This window comes from Schistocerca nitens, chromosome 4 (assembly GCF_023898315.1).
Source record: "Schistocerca nitens isolate TAMUIC-IGC-003100 chromosome 4, iqSchNite1.1, whole genome shotgun sequence".
Classification (NCBI taxonomy): Eukaryota; Metazoa; Arthropoda; class Insecta; order Orthoptera; family Acrididae; genus Schistocerca; species Schistocerca nitens.
The window spans coordinates 914,697,627-914,722,652 of record NC_064617.1 but is presented as its reverse complement, the minus strand read 5'-3'; the positions used below and the strand labels follow the sequence as shown (position 1 = coordinate 914,722,652).

Below are 25,026 nucleotides of genomic sequence, written 5' to 3'. Positions count from 1 at the left end.
GATGCGATGCAGTTTCTGTCTTGTAGTATACTTGCCGTTGACGAGAAGATACCACATAGAGGTGGTATCAGTGGTGTGATATGGTTGGTGGATCGTTTTCCAAACTGTAGGCCATGAAACCTGGGGGTGACGTGTTTCGACGGGGTTGCGGGGTGGAGACTTTCGGAGAAGGCGGTAGATGTCGCGGGTGGTCGTCTTCCTGGTCCTGGGGAGCTCGGTGCAGATGTAGCTGTACTCCAAAAAGAAACGGCCGATATGTGACATCGGAGGTGGGATGTGTGCCAAAGACGTCGGTGGTCGTCGCGAAACAGGTGCGAGCTCGGTGGTCAACATTCCAGTAAAACTAGCATTTTGGCTTTTCCATAACCGGAGCATAGTATTGGTGTAAAGTGCCGTAGTCCTGGCTCTCACATTAACCAGATCGAGGCCACCATCCCGCTTCGGTAAGGTGAGAGCTTCATACTGGACTTTGAAGATGTGGCCAGAACAAATGAAATAGCCGAATGCCGCCTGTAACCTGGCCGCCATTGTCGCAGTGATGGGCAGAATCTGCGCTATATGGGGTATCCGAGCTGCCAGATGGGTATTGACGAAGGTGACTCTCTGGCACATATTCAGAGGGCGTAGTATGTGGTTTTGTATGTTGGCCCGGATGCGTTGCAGCAGCGCCCGAAAATTGATCGCCGAGGTGCGGCGAATGTCTCGCGTGTTCACCAATCCGAGACAACGAAGGGTGTCCACCAGTTGAAATGGAACTACGCTGTCCGCGGGAAGGCCGCGGCCGATCTTCATGGCGCATGATTTTGCCACGTTCATAGCGCTCCCTGCCCCTGCACTGTAACGGGTAATCCACTGCATCGCAGCTTGTACGTCAGCCGCTGAACGTACGACGAGGGCCAAGTCGTCCGCGTAAGCTCGGCAGCGGAACATATGATCCCGGAGTGGAATACCTGTCAAACGTCGCCGTAATCCGCAAATGAGTGGTTCCATCGCAATGGCATAAAGCACCGTCGACAGAGGGCAACCCTGCCGTACTGAACGTTCAATCCGTATAGGTTCAGTAAGTCTGCCGTTGACGAGAAGTCTGGACGTTGCTCCACGAAGGAGCCGCATAATCACTTGCGTGAACGTCGGGGGAATTGCCATTCGGTCCATCACTGCGTTGAGGAATGCATGATTGACGCGGTCAAACGCTTGTTTGAAGTCGATGGAGATTAAAGCGCCTGGCAGTCGCGAGTGTGTTGCCACAGCGATCACATCTCGATACTCACTGAGGGCTGTCTGTATATTACGATCGCCGCCTAAGGATGTTTGTTCGGGGGAAACAATGTCCCGTAAGACACGTTTGAGTCGCACTGCTAGAAGGCGTGTGAAAATCTTGAAGTCCGAATTGAGTAACGTGATCGGCCGATAACTGTCGAGTCGTGTTCCTCCTGCGGGTTTCGGGACTGGTACAAGTAAACCTTCCATGAACATTGGTGGCGGGTTCGCCGCGCCGGACAAAAGTTCCCAGTACATGTCCCTCCATCGTGGCATCATCAAATCTTGGAAGGTTCTGTAAAATTCGAGAGGTAAACCATCCGGGCCGGGAGATCGATTCAGAGATCCCTTGGCCACAGCGCCTTGGACGTCGTCGGTGGTCACTTCAGCAGTCAGGAGGGTTGCAGCTGCTGCGTTGAGAGTACCAAGTGTCTCCTGGGCAACCTCAGCAATGGCCTCTGCACCGGCAGGTACTTCTTGATAGAAAAGTCTATAGTGCGTTGTGAATGCACCCACAATGGTAGCTTGCGAAGTCAGCCGTCGTCCATCAGGTAAGTCTAAAGTTGTCATTAAAGCCTGTCGGCGTCGACGAACGTTTTGAACAATATGATGCATAGAAGGTTCTTCACCGTTAATCCTGTCTTGGCTGCGGGCTCGGACAATGGCTCCCTCTAGACGGCATCTGGTCAAGGATAAAATCTTTGCCTTGATGCGTTGAGCTTCTTTGAGGCGATCCGGGGATGGAGGATGATCCATGAGTTCACGTAGAGCGCTATAGTAGAAATCAGTTGTATGGTGATTCCACCTGGCTTTGGCTCTGCCATAGTGTGTCAATGTGCGTCGGATGGCCGGTTTGGCGCACAGCAACCACCACTGCAGTGTGGTCTCATAACGCATAATGCGTTGAACACAGGTGTGCCACGGGTCGGAGACCTGTTGTCGACATTCAGGGTCCTGCAGCAGCGCGACATTGAGTTTCCAAGGTCCTGCACTGCGCCATATAGATCGTCGACGTAGGTTCATGGTACAGATGTAGATGTCGTGATCCGAAAAGGCAGACGGCCAACGTTCCGCGTCGAGGAGAACTGATTTCAGAGCGTCAGAGATGTATATTCTATCGAGTCGGCTGGCGGAGTGGCTCGTGATGTGTGTATACCCCGGGCGGTCGCCGTGGACCACTCGCCAAGTATCGAGGAGACGAAGGCGGCGGACGAGGAAGCGAAGTTCCGGACATGTGGTGAAATGGGGGTATTGGTCTGTGCGCTCGAGAACACAGTTGAAATCTCCACCTACGATGAGATGATCGTATCGACCGAGGAATAAAGGCGTGATATCTTCTGCGTAGAACTGGGAGCGATCCCTCCGTTTGTCAGTGCCCGATGGGGCGTAGAGATTGATGATTTTGAGTCCTTCAACTGTTATGGCCACCCCTCGCGCTGCTGGGAGGTATGCGACATCGGAAACTGCAATTCCTTCTCGGAGGAGGATGGCTGCGCCTGTGTGTTCCATAGCTGCAGGGGCGGCGTACGTCTCATATCCATAACACCCAGTCCAAGTCGCTGTCCTCAGTTCTTGTAATAGGGCGATGTCGATGTCCGCTGCTCTGAGCGTGTCACGGAGCAGTTGAAGTTTAGCGTGGGAGCCGATATTATTAGTATTGATAGTAGCTATTCGGTACGCCTGATGGGAGATCCGTGGTGCCGATAGGTGCGTAGCTGGTGAAGATTGTTGTGGTGGATGCTGTAAGTCCATAGAAGTCGCAGGAGTCGCCGTAGAAACTTCCCCCATTTTAGTTTTGGTCTAACGGAGAAACAGTTCTCATTTCCGCATCAGAAGGAGGTGGGAAATCCGTGTCATCCGCCCATGAAAGGTGTCCGACAGGTTTGACATCGGCGAGAGGTGGCAGCTCTGGCCGAGTCGGCTCAATGGCGTCGGTGACAACAGGCGTGCTATGCCCCATGTCTTCTGGGCGCAGGGCTTGCGCACGATCTCTGTTGGACGGTTCACCGTCTTGTGGATGACGCGTCTCCGTGGCAGAGGAGAAAGTGTTATCGTGTTCTCCGTCGGAGTGATGTGGCATCTCTTCGTCCTGCGGAGGGGGCTCAATGGTCGAGTCTGATGTCTTGCGGCGTTTTTTTCGTCGTTTGGGCGACTTCTGCTTTCGGCAATGAGTTTCGGTGTCGGAGGAAGGAAGAGATTCACGTCGTTCCGGTCCAAAGCCGCGGGTGATATGATGCGGTCGTCATTCTCCAGAACACTCTCATTGGTATCCTTGTGATCTTCTAGCGTGGGTGTGTCCGGCTGTTGGACATGTTCACGGGCGGCATCGCCGGTGTCAAGGGGCTGGGACGCCTCCGGGTGTATCAGACCAGAGAGACGCTCATGAACGGCGCCTTGTGAAGGCTGGACGTGCAGTGTCGCCGCATAGGTGACTGGAAGGGTGGTCGTGGTTCTGTCGGTGTTCGTATCGTCGGGCCTTAGTTGAGTGATGCGGCGTTGCAGGCATTCATTACGGACGTGGCCTTCTTTGCCACAACCGGAACATGTTCGAGGTTGTCCGTCGTAAATGACCACCGCACGGCAGCCGCCGATAGAAATGTACGAGGGAACGTGCCGTTTGAGATCGATTCGGACTTGTCTCACACCATTAAGCACCGGATACGTCGTAAACTGTGCCCATGTCTCGGCTACGTGGCTCTGGACTTTTCCGAACGGGCTTAGCGCCGCGATGACTTCATCTTCATTCACCTCGAAAGGCAGTTCGAATACACGGATCGTCCGAAGGCCAAGTCCTGCATGGTCGACATCCACAGGCCCGACGTTTCCGTCGGAGTGCCGAAATTTTAGTCCGTGTCGCGTCCTTTGAATGATCTCGTTGCAGGCAGCGTCGGAAGTCATCTTAACATAAACGACGCTGCTAATGATCGATAGGTGTATGCCGATGAGTTCGTCACGCGGGATCTTCACGTCTTCGCGTAGGAAGCGTTCGACGGCCAGTGCTTTGGGTCGTGCGTATTCGTTTGAGAAGGTGAACTTAAGAGTGTTCTTCCTGTAAGAGTTGGCCATTACAGCTTGTTCGACTGAGAAGCGCTTTGACGAGGAAGTAAACAAAACGCTCCGCGCGCGCAGCGGCGTGGACGGCCGAGCGCGGTGCGCACTGCTGCCCTGCCGAACGCAGACGCCCGACTGAGCTACCCAAGCACGACTCACGCCCCGTCTTCACAGCTCTAATTCCGCCAGTAGCTCGTCTCCTACCTTCCAAACTTTACAGAAGCCCTCCTGCGAACCTTGCAGAACTAGCACTCCTGAAAGAGAGTATATTGCGGAGACATGGCTTAGCCACAGCCTGGGGGTTGTTTCTAGAACGAAATTTTCAGTCTACAGCGGAGTGTGCGCTGATATGAAACATCCTGGCAGATTAAAACAGTGTGCCGACCGAGACTCGAACTCGGGACCTTTGCCTTTCGCAGGCAAGTGCTCTACCGACTGAGCCACCCAAGCACGACCCACGCCCCGTCTTCACAGCTCTAATTCCGCCAGTACCTCGTCTCCTACCTTCCAAACTTTACAGAAGCCCTCCTGCGAACCTTGCAGAACTAGCACTCCTGAAAGAGAGTATATTGCGGAGACATGGCTTAGCCACAGCCTGGGGGTTGTTTCTAGAACGAAATTTGCAGTCTACAGCGGAGTCTGCGCAGATGTGAAACATCCTGGATGATTAAAACTGTGTGCCCGACGGAGACTCGATCTCGGGACCTTTGCCTTTCGCGGGCAAGTGCTTTACCGACTGAGCTACCCAACCACGACTCACGCCCCGTCTTCACAGCTCTAATTCCGCCAGTACCTCGTCTCCTACCTTCCAAACTTTACAGAATCTCTCCTGCGAACCTTGCAGTACTAGGACTCCTGAAAGAGAGTATATTGCGGAGACATGGCTTAGCCACAGCCTGGGGATTGTTTCTAGAACGATATTTTCAGTCTACAGCGGATTCTGCGCTGATATGAAACATCCTGGCAGATTAAAACTGTGTGCCCGACCGAGACTCGAACTCGAGACCTTTGCCTTTCGCAGGCAAGTGCTCTACTGACTGAGCTCCCCAAGTACGACTCACGCCCCGTCTTCACAGCTCTAATTCCGCCAGTACCTCGCCTTCTACCTTCCAAACTTTACAGAAGCTCTCCTGCGAACCTTGCAGAACTAGCACTCCTGAAAGAAAGGATATTGCGGAGACATGGCTTAGCCACAGCCTGGGGGTTGTTTCTAGAACGAAATTTTCACTCTACAGCTAAGTGTGCGCTGATATGAAACGTCCTGTAAGATTGAAACTGTGTGCCGGACCGAGACTCGAACTCGGGACCTTTGCCTTTCGCGGGCAAGTGCTCTACCGACTGAGATACCCAAGCACGTCTCACGCCTCGTCCTCACAGCTCTAATTCCGCCAGTACCTCGTCTCCTACCTCTGCCAGGAAGTTTCATATCAGCGCATTTCATTCTAGAAATTTCATTTTAGAAACAACCCCCCCGCTGTGGCTAAGCCATATCTCCGCAATATCCTTTCTTTCAGGAGTGCTAGTTCTGTAAGGTTCGCAGGAGAGCTTGTGTAAAGTTTGGAAGGTAGGAGACGAGGTACTGGCGGAATTAGAGCTGTGAGGACGGGGCGTGAGTCGTGCTTGGGTAGCTCAGTCGGTAGAGCACTTGCCCGCGAAAGGCAAAGGTCCCGAGTTCGAATCTCGGTCCCGGACACAGTTTTAATCTGCCTGGAAGTAGTGTAAAGGTGTCTTAATTAATCATGCACACCGAGTTATGTGGTCAGTCAGTCACATGAAATAAAAGTTTGGGACCACTGGAACCTTGGAAGCTGTGAATAGAGCAAAAGGGGTATATCTGGGAGGGGATTTTCACCATGATAATACTATGCCAACCAAGACGAAACTTCCGAAAATCTTTGTCAGACCTAGATGAGTCTGAAACTATGTTTAATATGTTTATGAAAAAGTTAAGTGCAGTTGTCGAGAAAAAAATTAAACATTTTTTTGTGTCTGTGTTGTGATATTTTTCTAAGTATGAACGGTTTTATTTTATTTTTATTTTTCGTTGTCTACTCTGTATCATACTGAGGGGTTTTGCATATTGGCTAAGTCGTAGAGCTGAGTTTCTTGCGAAATATTGTTCGGAAACGAGACGAGATCTTTTAGCGAAATTCCACTCACCAATTTTCACCTCCAAATGTAATAATATTTGTTGCTACACACCCATGTAGGGAGAAATGGTAGGGAAATAGTCGGAGGGTGGTTCAATGAACCTTCAGCCAAGTGCGTAAGTATGAACTACAAAGTAATCATGCAGACGTAGATGTAGAGGTTGAAACTGCTATTTCGTTTCAAGGATGATTTGTCCCATACAGACACATGACGACCTGCTGCGTGTATGTGTACTTGGAAGTGTGGCTTAAAGAATAAAGTGGATGATTTTTTCGGCATTTGCAGCAATGTGCTTCACTGTCATTATTTAATTAATGAGAGTGGTTTTAGATTTTTTTCATTGGTGATGTCTGATGAAGGAAACCGTTTCATGACTGGGTGTGTTAGAAAGCAATACATCCATTTCTGGTCCCTGTGTTTTTAAGGTTGGTGCCACGCATTTTGCAAATGATAATTTCCTCATTCTGGAATTGCAACCAAGATGAGTGCTGTGTAAAATTTACTTTAAGCAAGATGACGCAACGGTTCACACAGCACATTACAGCATAGTTATACGCTGGCGCACTTTTCCTCACTGTTTAATATCCCACCTTGGCGGTTTGACATAGCCATCACATTCCTCAGATTTAAGAACTCCAGATTACTTCCCTTGGGATTACTTGAAAGAAAGTGTCTTTGCCAATCGGTTCCAGACAGTTGTTGAACTTAAGACTGCCATTCGAGTAGAAATAAGACCAGTTTCGTGATAAATGTGAAGGACTTTTACAGAAGCTATCCAGCGATGCCCTTACGAGTGCATCCAACAAACGGGAGACATTTGGAGGAAGTTATTTCCAAGGTGTACTGACGTCTTCAAATATGTGTTACGTACTGTAGTAACTGCCAATTTATGTTTTTAAATTTGGTAATTTGTACTAAATTATTAAATTACTACTTGCATTTGCTGTGTTTCTGTTAGTTAGTTACATGTTCCCTAGGTCATCTGAACAATTCTTTCATCGAAGCAATGTGGAACTAATGGTTAACTTCTCATGGTTGGGATTCACAGTCATATAATATCTTTTAAAAGACCACATAGTTGCCGTTGACCGTATACAGTCAACGGCGACTATGATCTCTTTTAAGAAATGTGGAACTAGTAAGCTTAGAGGACACATATAAACGATTGGTGATATCACTGATGATCACATTATTATAGTCGTACTCATGCAACTACACTTAAAAAACAAAGTTTTCTGTTTTTAGCGTTCCGTGCCTCAGTGTGCAAGAACAGTACCCTTATAGGATTGTTTTGTTGACTGTCTTTTTGTCCGATTGTTAAGAACCCTTTTTCTCAAGAATGGGTAGAGGTATCACGTTCAAATTTATGTCACATATTACGCTCTGTAGTTCTTTGGAGGTTTAAATATTTTAAGCTTATAAGTCACTTCAGTCAAGAGACATGGCCATTTATGTCACATATATTGATACTCGAAAACTCTCATCAGAATAAATAGGGTGCCTCTTGTTGATCTAGAATCATGAACATTGACAATAAGCAAAGTTTCATAGTACAAGTAAAGGAAAAAAACCCGAAAAATGTCAGTTTGCAATTATAAAAGACGAAAAACATTTTTTGTCACTTTTTATCAATCTTCTGTTTGTCAGTCTGTTAAGACCCTTTATCTCTGGAACCGTTTGATGTATCAAATTCAAATTCGTGTCGCATACTAAGAGCTACGGTGTCTTGGCTATGTAAAATTTGTAAGTTTCTAAATCAATGCAGTCAGAAGATACGATCATTTATGTTACATATTGTGATATTCCCAAACTCACTGATCAAAGCCTATAGGGCACTTCCCATTAACCTAGGATCATGAGATTCGGCAAGAAGTAAGGTTTCACAGTACAAATAAAGCAAAAAATCTGAAACTTGTTAAATTGTAATTATATCACATAAAAAACTTTTCGCTATATGAACATACATTGCATTCATGATCTTTCAGAAGCATAATAGACGAACATTACTCAAAGCAAACATAAAAGGTAAGCTGTAGTCATACTTTAGTAAGTAAATAAAATATTTTATTAAATCTTCTCTCTCTCTACATACATAAACTGAAATCTCTCACTTGTTTCTTTTTGTATGTATGGGATAGTCTGAGGAACTATTGTGGAGGTTTTGATACAGTTTTGGAATTCCAGGAACCAATATTTTGCCAGCATTGATAACAGGCAAAGAGTGTATAATTAAGTGACGGTTCCATAAAAACTTAGTGATATAAAAGTCTGTACAGAACCCTCAGTGTATCAGTCCTGCTCGCACTAGGAATTTTTTTTTTTTTACTGGCTATCAGTTTTTAACTGGGAATTGGTCAATGGAATAGGAGTTGTTCAGGAGAGATGATTTTAACTTAGATTCAAAATCACTGTTCTTCTCAAATTGTGATGGATTATTTGTGACGAACGTCATAAGCGAATAAGAGTGCTGTGATAGTCGCAAAATTCTCTTTACCTCTTTCACATCGACCACGCCCGCTTTCCTACAGTATATATTTTGCTCTCGTACGACAGACCAGTCCGTCGGCAAGACTCAGCGGAGAAGCGCCTCTGATGATATGCAGCGCAGTCCTGGACGAAACGTCAGTGACAGAAGAGTTTCTTGGACCACGACCTCACATCCCTAAAGATTTACCATCACGTTCCTACATTGGTTGAATTATTCAGCACAACATTTTGCATTCTTTTTGTTAAGTATGATTTAAACCAGCTGTGTGTAATGCCATCATCAGTTCCATGAAACTTGAGATTTTCCAACGGAGTCACGTGATTTATACAGTCAGATACTCTAAACAGATGACAAAAAAGTGCTACCTGGATATACTTTATTATTTAAGGCTTGTGCTACATTTTGATAAGTGAATGTACAAATAGCATTCTCAATCGAGCAACTCCCCTGGAATCCAAACTGTGACTTGAGAAGTAAAATGTTTCTAGTAAAGTGTGAGACTACTCTTTAGTACATGACTATTTTAAAAATAATGGGAAAATACATCAGCAAGGAAACTAGACGATAATTGTTTAAGTCCATTTTGTCTCCTTCCTAACAACTGCACATTTTAACCTATCTGCCAAAATTCCTTATACCAGTGGTTAACTGCCTCTATCACTAAAGACATTATTTATTAAGCTGGAACAACGTTTCAGAATTCTGTTTGAAATTCCATCAACACCATATGAGGTTTCGTTTTTTAGAATTTTTATAATTCTATTAATTTCAGTGAAGGAAGTTGCATGGAACGACATTTTTAAGATATTCTCTTGCTTCCTCAACAGAACCACTGAATTCTATTTTTGCTGCTACATTTAAAAAGTGATTGTTAAAAGTATGTACGACCTGTGACCCACATCAGTCACAACATTGCCATTTAGTTTCAGTGTTATGGTATCTTGCTCACATCATTGTAAGTTGATAGATACAATAATGTCATCCTGTACTAAAATATATTACTATAACTTTCACTAACAAATATTTGTCAAACACTTATCTACTAGAGCTATTTGAACCATATTTTACAAAATTTTGACTAAACTGTTTGGTAGTTACCTCATGATCTCACCAAATGAAATTAATAATTTTTAATATATTCCTAAAATTTTAATACAGGTTGCAATACGAATTTATTTAAATTTTTAAAAAAACGCTGTCCTCTAAAATGTTCCACTGCAGATTAAATATTAGAAAATATGGAATAGTTAATGTAGATATTTTGTATGAGTGTAACCTTGGGTTTCAAAGACTTCTTGTTCAGCTGGCAATGACAAAGAGGCAGGTTCTTGACTGCTGCTGAGTTGCAGTTGTTTGGTAAGTCATTTATTAATGAAGAAAAGTTAATGCAGCGTGTTATTCATAAGCTACATGATGATATACACTATCTGATTAAAAGCACCTGGACACCCGTATGTAACAAGCAGTGAGCGCTAAATGTCATGAGAGGCAGATGTGCCAGCTTTACATCAGCTTTAAAAAGGATTTTTCCAACTCAGATCTTGACGTCAATGCAGTGTTTCCATCAACAAATAGCTTCTAGTTTGCATGCCTCTCTGCTAACATAAATACATACTGCCTGCTGCTGATGCCACAGTAATGCCAAGAGATAGTTGTGTTTTTGCGATTAAGATTTGAGGCTGGAACCAACCATATATAAAAATTATAGAACAACTTATTACACAATGAGATAGTAAGTTATATCAGCATGACACTGAAATACAGCTCACCTACAGTTAACATGAATTGTGGTTAAACAGCGATAAAAATGTCCACTGTGATGATTATAATGGCTACATTTGCTTGGCCAAAGCATAGGTTTTGTAGATACGGTTTAATCCTGTGTGTTATTTTATTATAGAAGAGAATTTAATTTTGTATACTTCCAGTGCATATTCAGTTGCTGTAGCGTTGTATTACCTATTACATTTTTCTTAGTGAGACTTGCTATATAAGCATTTCTGTTTCTTTCATCATAATGGACTCTTGGAAGTCCTTGTGGTAAGGGCGTAAGGCTGGTGTAAGCAAACAGATATGATTTAATTTTGCTATATACAAATTTTATTTTTTGTAAAGTCCCCTATTACAGCCATCACTTCTCCACCGACGTGTTTGTGTTCAGCGGTAGTAGTAGGGGTAGCCGGCGGCAGCGTAAGGGTAGGCGGAGTAGGCGCTGACGGCGGGGTAGCCGAAGGCACTGTAGGCGTAGGGAGCGGCGTAGGCGTAGTAGGCCTCGGCGCCCTTCAGGGTCTCCTTGGCCTTCTCCTGGGCGAACACGGCCGCCACCAGCAGGACTACGAGGAAAGAGCAAACCTGCAAATTCAACAAGAAGAAAATTATTCCATTGTACATACTTCAGTATCTCTTGTTTGTGAATGTGAGTGACAGCGAAACTTTGGTATCCTAGTTATCCTCATTCGTGAAGAAATTGTTGAATGTTTAATAAAATGTTTTGGCCTTATGTCTGTCATCTTCTGTTTGAATGGCAGACTGACGCACAGGAGGCAGGATAGACGTTTTGGATCTGTTTATTGAGTTTACATATGACAAGAATATCCTATAAGTTTCTCATCTTTTTGAAAGATTTGGCTGTGAATCTTATTGTAGGCTTCACATACAATCCTTGTTAGGAATTCGTGATGTCCATCTATGATGTACGAAGTTGGGTTCTACCAGTCTCCTATTGATGCACTGGATATGTATTTGCCTACAGTCTAGACAACAACTGATGATTTCTTTCGCCGTAATTGTTCTGTGTTGTCGAATTTGTAATACAGGTCGTCAGATTATGTGGAAAGTATGTTGTTAGAGACTGTTTCTTTGAAGGACCAAACATTATCTATGGTCATAAAATTTCAGACACTCTATGTACTCATAGTTAGAAGTCTAGGCATAAACGATTTACTTCTTTACTTACGTTATTTTGCATTACAATCGTTAAACATTTTAGCAGCTTTATTCCGCAACTACCATCAAAGTCAAAGACAGATACGACGCATAACTCCTGTAACTTCTGAGCAAAAATATTCGTTAGCAGTTGTGTAATACATACGGAAGAGGAGAATATTATGAAAATGAGAGCGGCATGTAGTTATGTGATCCAATAACAAAAAAGTGTATCTTCTTGAAGGTAGCTAACATGACCACGGTTTCTCAGGAAAAACAAAAACGACCATCTGTTTGAAGCTGAGCCGAATTTACCGAGTGGTTGTGTGTACTTACGAAAGCCTTCATGATGTAGCGGCGTGTTGCGGCTGCGCTGTGGTGCCGATCAGCTGGCCTGGACCTGTATTTATACTGGACACGGCCGAATTCTATCGACGACAACGCCCGCTGCACAACCGGACTCAGCGAATCGACCGCTTGCTGTGTCCTTGACTTCAGGCCAAGCTTCTAAATCACCCACCTGGGAATACAGAACGCACTGCAGTTACGTGGCGGTCATCGTGTCGCCCTGACACTTCATTCTTTGAAGACAGACACTAACTCATTCTGTATGGACATTAAAGTTACTCACTGTTACTGCAGTCTTTCCTCTTGCTCGAGGAGGAGGAGGAGATTAGTGTTTAACGTCCCGTCGACAACGAGGTCATTAGAGACGGAGCGCAAGCTCGGGTGAGGAAAGGATGGGGAAGGAAATCGGCCGTGCCCTTTCACAGGAACCATCCTGGCATTCGCCTGAAGCGATTTAGGGAAATCACGGAAAACCTAAATCAGGATGGCCGGAGACGGGATTGAACCGTCGTCCTCCCGAATCTCTTGCTCGATTCCTTATTAATTGTGCAAAATAACTTTATCTACATCTACATTTACATGATTAGTCTGCAATTCACATTTAAGTGCTTGGCAGAGGGTTCATCGAACCACAATCATACTATCTCTCCACCATTCCACTCCCGAACAGCGCGCGGGAGAAACGAATATTTAAACCTTTCTGTTCGAGATCTGATTTCTCTTATTTTATTTTGATGATCATTCCTGCCTATGTAGGTTGGGCTCAACAAAATATTTTCGCATTCGGAAGAGCATCTTATCGTAGATCACTTGAGAAACAAATCGTTCCAAGCGAATGGGAAGGAGTACTGGACACCACCGTGCTCAATCATCATTTAATCTGTATAATCTGTGTAAACATACATCAGCGCAAACCATTTGAGATGAGAATAGCTCGAGGTTGTACCGAGACCTTCTCATCTGAAATAGAAATAGGCCGTTACTAACCAACATCCTACTTAGACTGTATTACTCATCCAAATACAGCATATCACTTCACTCTATATATTACAAATTATTCTCAACCACGCTCATTGTGCTACATTTCCTTTTTTTTAATTTTTGTTTGACATTTCCATTGTATAAATTATTTTCTCATCAACTAGGTAGTAACAGATTTTATAGAATCATTGTAACAATCGCTAAGCATTCATTTCGCTGTAACCTCAGAGACATCTTTATATATTATGTTCTTTAAATTATTTAAAAAAAGTATTAACAACTGTATATCAACAAGACTGTAACATTGAGAAGCCTTTGCTATTAGATTCGGAAGCATCCGAGCCACCTTACGTTTCAAGGCGGTGGGCTAATCTCTACTGTTAATGAAATAAATAAATAAAGTAAATAAATGTTATCAAGACATGTCATAGGAAAGTTGCGCGTAGCTATAGGCTGTTTTCGCCTGGAAAATGTAAATAAATGCGCTTAATACGATAATAATGTCCCAGATGAAAATATTTTCAACGGGGACGATGAAGTTTGTGATGTGGAACGAGTCAACAGAACATAAACTGAACACCCAGAATTATATATAAGGTGCGATGATGCGTGTACCAGAATGAGTCAGCACATTATGTACGTGCTGACTGGTTCTCTTTGCCAACAACATGCAGAATATCAACAAAGACTGTAAAACGACGAGTAATCACTTAGTCTGATAATAGAACACTGAAGTATAACTTTCAAAATAGGTGAAAATTGTCTTGCACTAGAAGAAAGGTGCATCTTAGGTATACTTCCTTGAAACTTACATATTAACGGAGAAAACATGTTAGTCTAAACATTCTTATGAAATCACAGTAGTGTTTAATTACTGTGAATTTGGTAAAAGGAAGCATATACAACACGCGGCGAGAAAAGGGAGAAGAAGCACGCTTCTTGTCTCTGGAGCCTGCTAGCTCACTCACTCGTTTTTCTGTTGTTTTGTGAGAAATATGTAAGTTTAATCTCTGTGTTAAATTAATTGAATAATAATTATATTATATGATACGCTTACAGCCATATCAAACATTTTCATTCCATTACCTTGTGTGTTATGTCTTTTTGAAGTATTTCACTGTCAGAGTCAACATGAATTACTCAAAACCACAGTCGTGTGAATATCACAGGCGTTGTTTTTCCATGAGATCAAGAACACAATAAACACGTGTGTCACATCTATAGACATGTTCCTTGACGTCCAGAAGACAAATTATGAAGCCTTACTGAAGACCGGAACATTTTTTTTCTGGACAGAAAGTTCTCTAGCAAATATAGCTCAGTACTTTGCTCTCAAAAGCGAAAAATCATCGAGTGAGAAAGCAACTAAAGATTTGCCGATAGGAAATGTCGTAGACATGTTACTAATCACTGTATGTAAATGGTTCCAATGGCTCTGAGCACTACGGGACTTAACATCTGTGGCCATCAGTCCCCTAGAACTTCGAACTACTTAAACCTAACTAACCTAAGGACATCACACACATCCATGCCCGATGCAGGATTCGAACCTGCGACCGTAGCGGTCGCACGGTTCCAGACTGTAGCGCCTAGAACCGCTTGGCCACTGTATGTAAATGACACGGCGGGATCGCAGGAGACTGCAGAGGAAGTTGTAAAGCTAGAAAAAATGTAACGAAATGCACAGTCCTACACAGGAGCGAAACTTTTTGCAGGACTCGTAGATGAGCTTCAGTACTTAAGCACAACATGGCAACAATTGATTACCCAATTGGCGGTCTTTGGCACACAGTGACGAAATGTCTGGATATATGGATCAACGACGATTTATTGTGGAACTATCTGATAAACCCGGCATTGTCCTGGTATTCATTTTCCCAATTTTCGATTAGAAACTTAAAGAAAAATGAACTGTGTTTGCAGTGTGAAAAGAAAAATTTTCATTTCCCTGTAGTTTTGAAAACATTTTTGAAATTTTGAAACAGTTTCCGTATGCAGGGCGTAGCTGCTTCACGTGTCTACAACATGATTTTGTGATGCTTCGGTCCCGCAGAAAGTGTCATAACTTCTGACTTTAAGCTGGTCGTAGGTTGTGCTCCAATAATGAACAGTATTCACGGCATTCACTTCAGAGTTGCTACAAATTCGTCCGGCAATAGACGGCGCCGCTCGAACTGTCAACACAACTGGCACTGCTAAGAGTATCCTGCGACTTCCACATCGCTACAACGGGTTATACACAATGCTGGTGACTACTTTGAAGGTCAGGAAAACTTTGAAACACTTATCTATTTTGTATAAATAAATAGTTGCCACTAATAAAGTTCCAACCTTCGTAGATTCATTAATCGATCAAAGAAAAGCTTTGAAATCTTCCAAATAATCTGTAGATAAAACGAGTACTAGATTTATGTTCTCATATATTAATATTTTATTGGAACTCAACATCGTTCTATTTCAAGAACATACGAGGCCACATTGTAAAACTGATAATAAACAAGTCATTTAAATAACTAAAATTATCCACGAATACATTTCACGTCAAGATGGCAATATAAATTAGTTGTCTGATTACAATACAGCCACAGAGCGACAAAGTGACAATATACAGTCAGGAAATCAATCAACTGGCGGTAATCGACCAAATCACAACAGAGGTATTCACCATGTGTTTACCTCATAACAGAGACGACGCTTCCAGATTTTACTAAACACATAATATATCAGTCAACTGAACAGCTGCAGTAATTGCCTCGCCATAAGTAATTGCGCTCGAATACATTAAGCATCAGGACTGCGGAAGCACACGGAATTTGGATGTTTCCATTCCATACTCTGCCGTTTACTCTCCGGTTCGCAATGATAGATCCAAGTTTCGTCACCAGTAATGACCCTAACTAAGAAGTTGTCCCCTTCGTCACCATAACGGTCCAAATCTTTATTCCAGATGTCCAAGCGCGTTTCTTTATGCAACTGTGTGATTTGTTTTGGGACCCATCTTGCACAAACTTTATGAAACCCAAGTCTGTAGTGGATGATTTCGTAGGCAGAACCGTGACTAATTTGCAGACACTGTGCCACTTCGTCAATAGCTAATCGTCTGTCTAAGAGAATCATTTCACGTGAACGCTCAATGGTTTCTTCATTTGTGGCCGTAAACGGTCGTCCGGATCCTTCATCGTGCATAATACTTGTGCCACTATTTCGGAATTTTTCAATCCATTCGTAGACACTCCGTTGTGGCAAAACACTGTTCCCGTACTGTACCGAAAGTCTTCGATGAATTTCAGCCCCTGATACGCCTTCCGACCACAGAAAAAAACGGATCACTGAACGTTGCTCTTCTTTGGTGCAAATAGAGAGCGGAGCAGCCATGATTAAGAGCAGAGCAGCGATAACGAAACTAACCTAGCAGCTTGAAAATTGCAAAGATATAACAACAAATAAACAAAGCATGCGTCGTCAACGTACAACGAAAGTAGTACCAAAATAAACAAAAATATATCTAAATAGCGGATAATAATTGACTTACCCTCTTAGTTGGAGCTAGATGCATGGGACATTCCATTATGAAATCGTTAGGGAATTCAATATTTCGAGTTTCACAGTGTCAAGAGTTTGCCGAAAGTACGGAGCTTCAGGCATTGCCTCTCGCTAACGACAATGCAGTGGCCAACGGCTTTCACTTAACGACCGAGAGCAACGGCGTTTGCGTAGAGTTGTTAGTGCTAACCGAAAAGCAACTCTCCGTTAAATAATCGCAGAAACCAGTGTGGGAGGTACAACGAATGTATCCATTAGGACAGTCTGGCGAAATTCGGCATAGATGGGCTGTGGCAGCACACGACCGACGTGAGAGCGTTTGCTAACAGCACATCGCCTATAGCGACTCACCTGGGCTCGTGGCAGTGGCCTGGTCAGACGAGTCCCGATTTCAATTGGTAAGAGCTGATGGTAGGGATTGAATGCGGCGCAGACCCCACGAAGTCATGGACCCATGTTGTGAATAAGGCACTGAGCAAGATGGTTGTGGTTTCATAATGGTCTGGGTTGTGTTTACGTAGAATTGATTGCGTTCTCTAGTCCGCCGGCCGATGTGGCCGAGAGGTTCTAGGCTCTTCAGTCTGGAACCACGCGACCGCTACGGTCGCAGGTTCGAATCCTGCCTCGGGCATGGATGCGTGTGATGTCCTTAGGTTAGTTAGGGTTAAGTAGTTCTGTTCTACGGGACTGATGACGTCAGATGTTAAGTCTCATAGTACTCAGAGCCATTTAAACCATGCTCTGGTCCAGCTGAACCGATCATTGACTGGAAGTGATTATGTTCGACTACATTGCGACTATTTGCAGCCATTCACGGACTTGATGTTCCCATAACGATGCACCAAGTCACCGGGCTACAATTGTTTACGATTCGTTTGAAGAACATTTTGAACAATTATATCGAATAATTTGGCCAGCCAGATCGCCCGACGTGAAACCAAACTTTTATGAGACATAAGCGAGAGGTCAGTTAGTGCAAAACATCCTGCACCAGTAACACTTTCGCAATTATGGAGGGCTGTAGAGGCAGCATGGTTCAGTATTTCTGCATGGGACTTCCAATGACTTGTTGAGTCCTTGCCACGTCGGTATGCTACACCACGCCGGATAAAAAGAAGTCCGACACGTTATTAGGAGGAATTCCATGACTTTTGTCGCCTCTGTGTATGATCACTGCGAATGTTGAAATAATCAACGTGGCTCATTATTTATCCCCTTGAAAGAGTACGCTGGTTGCTTTGCAACACTGTTGATAGTGTAGAACTGGTTCGTGGCCATCAGGTCTCCCTTCACCTCCGACCTAAGTTATGGCAGTGAGGTGGTGTGTATGCATTGCTAGTCTGTCAGCGCAGCTAGAGGTGGACGTGGGGACGTGACAGACCGACAGAAAGGCGATTGTCGCCTATGGACGTGCTCATGACCGCAATGGGACTGCAGTTGCCTGATTTATTGGCGTATCAACGCGAACTCTCCAAGAAGTGGTGTATCATACGCACACATCACGGTATAAGAATGGAGATCGTAAAAGGATCCTGGGTGAAGGGATTGGAGACAAGTTTCATGCGTTGTCAGCATCAATAGGCTTCAAGCCGGACTGTAATTCCTGCTGATAGCGAACACAGGGCCATCTCAGCCAGTCACCGAGTGAAAACTGCGAAAGGTGTAAGATACGTTGCGGACAGAAAAACCTACGTTTATAGCATTTTTAGACTTACAAAAAGCTTTTGGCAATGTGCACTGGAATACTGTCTTTGAAATTCTGAAGGTAGCAGGGGTAAAATACAGGGAGCAAAAGTCTATTTACAGCGTATACCGAAACCAGACGGCAGTTATCAGAGCAGAGGGGCATGAAAGGGAAGCATTGGTTGAGAAGGGAGTGAGAGTTGTAGTGTACCCCTGAAGTTATTCAATCACTTAAGTGTGGAGTTACCACAAAGTGTGCACTACTATAATTGTAGCCAGGCGCAGGGCGTTTATATGGACTGTGTTACAACAGAATATTATGACAGCCATATACGTTCTACATTTGGTTGCCTCATACATAACGAAAATGTATATTTGATCCATTCATGTAAGGTACACTGTTTTTATCCTGTGGAGATGGTTGTAATAATCGAAACCGGTAGAAATAAACAGGTAACTGTGCAGCTGATAGCACAAATATGCTTTTTTTAAAAAAAACTTTGAAGTTTGCTGAGGTGATGCTGATGGAATTAGATTAGGAAACGAGACACTTAAAGTAATAGATATGTTTTGTTATGTGGATAGCAACATAACTGATGGTGGCCGAAGTAGAGATTATATAAAATATTGAGTGGCTATGGAAAGAAAAGCATTTCTGTTCGAGAGAAATATAGATTTAAGTGATAGGAAGTTTTTTCTGAAGGTATCCATGTATGGAAGTGAAACGTGGACGACGAACAGTTTAGATAAAACGAAAATAGAAATTTTTGAAATGTGGTGTTATAGAAGAATGCTGAAGATTAGATGGGTAGATCACGTAGCTAAAGAGAAAGAACTGAATTGAATAGGAGAAAAGAAATTTGTGGTACAATGTGACTACAAGAAGGGATCAATTGATAGAACACATTCTGAGACATCAAGGAAACATCAATTTAGTGCTAGAGGAAATTGTGAGAGGTAAAAATTCTAGAGGGAGACCAACAGATGAATACAGTAAGTATATTGAGGAGGATGTAAGTTGTACTAATCGTTCAGAGATTATGAGTCCTGCACAGGTTAGGGTAGCATGGAGAGCTGCATCAAACCAGTCTTTGGACTGGAGACCACAAGAACAACGGCGTGCGGTGGACCTATGGAGCTAGATACTTTTCAAAAGGCCATTACTCACAACGGCACATAAAATTACACTTCTTCAATCAGCAAAAAAACTATGCAACTGGGCAACAGCCTTTGGGGTTGATGTTCAATAGTGGCTGTATCCAGGGAAAAAAGGGGGAGGGGGCTTCGAGAGTTGGTAACCTGGGAGCAAGGGGGTGGGGCACGTGCTCCCCCTAGCTCTTAGAGAAAGGAAAAAATATATTGTAGTGAGGTGTTTTTTTTTCAGACAATGATTGTGAAATCGGTATTACGCAGGGTTTTAACAATGTCGGAACTGGAACTTTTTATGTCTGCTTACAAGTCACCATTAGTCTACAGAAATATTAAAAATACTCCATTCCACCCTTGTTTGTCCCCTCCCCCTCTCCAAACTATTGTATGGTCGTTCTAGCTGATGCTGATGTTCTAATATTTCTAATGCGCCATCTTGAGTGGCCACCTCGCCAATTCATCGGATATTTCATTATACGAGTTTTTAATTTTATTTTTCTATCATCAGGTTTTTTTCCCCATTGAAGCTTTCGTTACATCTGTCATGATTAAAGTTAAATATCACGGTTCATAGACTAGCATCCTTTTCGTGTAGAGTTACACTAGCATCCTTTTCATGTAGAGTTAACATTGAAAGAGAAAGTGTTACAAGATGTATACAAGTTGGACATAAAGTCAAAAGTATTGAAACAAATAGCTTTTTTGTTGATCAGAGCATAGACGCATCTGCTTGTGGTTTTTTATTACAGAATACTTTACTGATAATTGTATCAGTCGACAGATCCTTTCTAGGAAACTTCCAGTCATTTATGAGAAGTCAGTCAGATAGTTCTTGTCAGACAAGAAGAAACTGTTAGTAGTTTGTGGGGATAGATAGATTTCTTAAAATATACGGACAAGAAAAAACGAATTAGAATAAATATTTTTGTGTTTCAGTAGCCCACTTTCCAGTTCGTATCCAGTACTATAGTAGGACACTGACTGATAACATTTTTATAGACAGTGCTCAGTCTGAAATAATTAATGTGTACCCAGTTACTAATGGACTATCAGATCACGACGGAAAGTAATGGAAATAAACAAAAATGTAGCACCTTACAGTCGTAAGACAGGTTCACACATAGCAGTGAGCTTCGTCAATGAGAACACAATGGAATGTTTTCGAAGTAGGTTAAAAGAGTAGGTTTGGGATGAGGATAGAGGTATATGGAATGAAATGATAATGTCAAATTCATTTTATTCCACAGTAGATTTGTTTTCCGTGTTTGTAAGTTACTTTTCTAAAAAGTTATTCAGAAAATCCATACTGACAGAAATTAATAATCCAGATAATAAGTTGAAAACTATTTGGGATATTGTCACATGGAACACTGGAAAAACAGTCAGTGTACAAGCCACCATAAAAATTAAGCTAAATGACTGTGCTGTGACATAATTCACAAGTTATGAGCACTTTTAAGAAATGTTTCTAAATGTAGCAGCAAAAACTAGGATAAAACTGTACACCTAAAGAAGCAAGAGAATCCCTTAAGTATGTCATTCTACAAAATTTTAAGCAGCTAGAAATACACCAAATCGTTCACTGAAATTAATATGGTCACACAAATTCTAAAAAACAAATGCTTACTTAGTCTTGATGGAATTTAAAAGAAAATTCTGAAAAACTGTGCCGACTTCATTAGCAATGTCTTTAGTAAAGCAATGCATAACTGGTACATGATTTTTTTTAAAAAAAAATGTGCATTCGTTAAACCTCTGCATAAGGGAGATGATAAGACAGACTTAAACAACTGTCAATTTCCTTACAGACATCGTTTTCCAAAATATTCGAAAAAGTAATGTACTCGAGAGTAGTCTCACACTTAAGCAGAAAAAAATTATTTGATATGTCACAGTTTGGATTATAGAGGGTTGCTCTACTGAGAATGTTAATTATACATTCCGTCATCAAACAGAACAAGCTGTAAAAAATAAATATCAGCAGCTGGTGGTTTTTGTGACCTTTCCAAGGGGTTTGACTGTGTAGATCATATTACCCTCTAGAAAAACTGTAGTTTTGTGGAACTGAGGGCTTTATATACAGCTGGTATGAAGCATACTTAACAAACAGAATGAAAAAACGTTGTGTTGAATAATTCAAACAACGTTGGAACGGGAGAAAACTATATATTTACTGGGGAGAAATCACACAGGAAATTCCACAGGGTTCAATTTTGGGTGTACTACCATTCCTTATATATGTGAATGACTTCCCACTTAACATTTAACAAGCAGAATTGCTAGTGCTATAATATAACCCATTACAGAGAGCTAGTGCTATAATAAAACCCATTACAGAAAACGAAAAATGTATTGTATATGATATTTTCCAAAGAATTCTTGAGTAGTTCTCAGAAAATTGACGTGCCTAAACTTTTGAAAACAAGAAAAACACACACACACAATATTCATAACAAATAATTATACCAACAATCGTTGTAGCACATGAGCAGGAGTCAGTAAACATCATAGGATGCTTCAAATTTTTGGGTGTACGTATTGACGGAAACTTGAATTGAAAGAAGTATATTACTGAGCTTCTCCAAAAATCAAGCTCAGCAACTTTAGTTCTCCATGTAATTGCTATTTTTGGAAACAAACACATTTTGCTCATTTACTTTCTATGATATGTTATGGAATAGTTTCCTAGGATAACTAATTACGTAGAAACAACCAGCTGATTACACTAAACCGAGCAATATGTATCATATGTGGTGTTCACCCACGGATGTGCAAACCCAGTTAGGATGTGTATGCACAGCAATTGAAGAGATTGAAGACATGAACTGGTTCTGAGCGGATTTGGTTGTATTTATTAATTGTAAGCATTGAATCGCCGTAAATGTGTTACTTACACCATACATGTAGTGCAGAATCTTAGAGTTTGCTCCCTGAACACCTTACCGTTTTACAGAGACCGTATGTATAATTGCTGCTAGAGTTAATGTCACGGGTGTCTTCAAAGAACTAGGCAATACCTATATTAGTTAACGAAATTCGTCATATGTAGACATTCCTTCACAATTTGAGTAGAACAATGAAGTCTATATCTGCACTTATTTCCCATTATTAAAGCGGTCACTGGGTCAAAAAAAAAAATGGTTCAAATGGCTCCGAGCACTATGGGACTCAACTTCTCAGGTCATTAGTCCCCTAGAACTTATAACTACTTAAACCTAACTATCCTAAGGACATCACACACATCCATGCCCGAGGCAGGATTCGAACCTGCGACCGTAGCAGCCTCACGGTTCCGGACTGCGCGCCTAGAACCGCGAGACCACCGCGGCCGGCCACTGGCTCAAAAAGGAGTTCAGTATGCAGCTACAAAAGTCTTTGATCATTTTCCCAATAACATAAAATGTCTGACAGGTAGTAAATCAAATTCTGAGTCTAACCTAAAATCATTTCTCGTGGAAAACTCCTTGTATTCCATGTAAGAATTTCTATTTAAAAACTGGCAGTATGCAAAGAAAAACCTTGTTTTTAAGAGTAGTTGCATGAGTAGGACTAAAAGAATGAAGTTTTCATGTAACTAATAACTAGCTCCATTTTGTACTGGTTATATTTCCTGATGGATATTTGCATTCTGTTATGATCGAAAAAAATGTATGCTGGGGGAGTAAATTTCGCAGTAAAACTAGAAGCCTAACAGGGAAATAAAATCCCAGTCAGCGTGCGGGCAAAGAAATGCGCGTCCTATTCTGTCATTACCTGCATCATCGGCTTCGTGTGCTTGGATCTAGAAATACTCGGGGAAATTATCAATAGTAGTGTTTTTCGCTTATTCATGAATTCTGACTAAATTTTTTGGATGCTGATATGAAACCTAGAGTACTGGAGTTCATTATGTTGGTATTCCCAGTTGGGGTGTGTATGCAGTTAAAGAGATTGAAGACATGAACTGGGTCTGAGCGGATTTGTTTGTGTTAATTAATTGTAAGCACTGAATGGCTGTAATGTGTACTTTATACGATACCTGTAGTGCAGAATCTTAGGGTTTGCTCCCTGAACAGTTTTTCGTTTTACAGAGAGCGAATGTGTAATGGCTACTAGGGTTAATCCTTTAAACTACACAGGGTGTTACAAAAAGGTACGGCCAAACTTTCAGGAAATATTCCTCACACACAAATAAAGAAAAGATGTTATTTGGACATGTGTCCGAAAACGCTTAATTTCCATGTTAGAGCTCATTTTAGTTTCTTCCACCTACGCTCAATGGAGCACGTTATCATGATTTCATACGGGATACTCTGGCTGTGCTGCTAGAACATGTGCCTTTACAAGTACGGCACAACATGTGCAACATGTGGTTCATGCACGATGGAGCTCCTGCACATATCATTCAAAGTGTTCGTACGCTTCTCAACAACAGATTCGGTGACTGATGGATTGGTAGAGGTGGAACAATTCCATGGCCTCCACGCTCTCCTGACCTCAACCCTCTGGACTTTCATTTATGGGGGCATTTGAAAGCTCTTGTCTACGCAACCCCGGTACCAAATGTAGAGACTCTTCGTGCTCGTATTGTGGACGGCTGTGATACAATACGCCATTCTCCAGGGCTGCATCAGCGCATCAGGGATTCCATGCGACGGAGGATGGATGCATGTATCCTCGCTAACGGAGGACATTTTGAACATTTCCTGTAACAAAGTGTTTGAAGTCACGCTGGTACGTTCAGTTGCTGTGTGTTTCCATTCCATGATTAATATGATTTGAAGAGAAGTAATAAAATGAGCTCTAACATGGAAAGTAAGCGTTTCCGGACACATGTCCACATAACATATTTTCTTTCTTCGTGTGTGAGGAATGTTTCCTGAAAGTTTGGCCGTACCTTTTTGTAACACCCTGTAGATGTGTGGAATATTACTGAAGTAAGTTAGACGAATTTGAGTCGAGTGAATCTTGTGACATTCTTAGCCAGGTCTGATATGGTTTTAGAGAAGTACAGAAACATATCTGGTAAACGCCACAAGTGCAGGGATATAAATCTGCACGATAATCGAAAACTTTGTTTTCGACTGAGTAGCCCACAACTGAAAGTCAATACGTAATAAAATGGGACACCTACAACCGTCCTTACGATGTCGTTTATTATATCGCTACTAGTATCGTTGCCTCAGTGAACCATCTCGAGGTTCACTATTTGAAAATTTCTGAATTGTTAGATGTCAGCTAATTAATTTAAAGAAACAGACTTAAGTTTTTATGCGTTGATTTGGTCAATAAACGAGGAAACGTCAGACTTGCCGATATGCCAAGATGGCTAACATGTTACCAAAATTATATGTGCGTGCGCTTTATTATTCTCTAATCTAATAGTCATAATCAGATGCTATGAACGTTCAGAAGGACGAGGCAGCCTCGCTGCAACAGTACTATCTGTTTCTCCATCCAGTGAAATA

General features: G+C 42.4%; 1 protein-coding gene and 1 long non-coding RNA gene across 2 annotated transcripts in view; both read right to left on the bottom strand.

Moving 5' to 3' along the window:
* Window positions 1-25,026, bottom strand: part of LOC126252660 (uncharacterized) — a 101,506-nt gene that overhangs the window by 38,972 nt on the left and 37,508 nt on the right. The window lies entirely within an intron of this gene.
* LOC126253503 (uncharacterized) lies at window positions 11,028-12,389 on the bottom strand. The gene is made up of 2 exons (XR_007545981.1): window positions 12,212-12,389; window positions 11,028-11,302 (listed from the first exon to the last, which is right to left on the bottom strand). It is a non-coding gene; the product is annotated as an uncharacterized LOC126253503 (long non-coding RNA).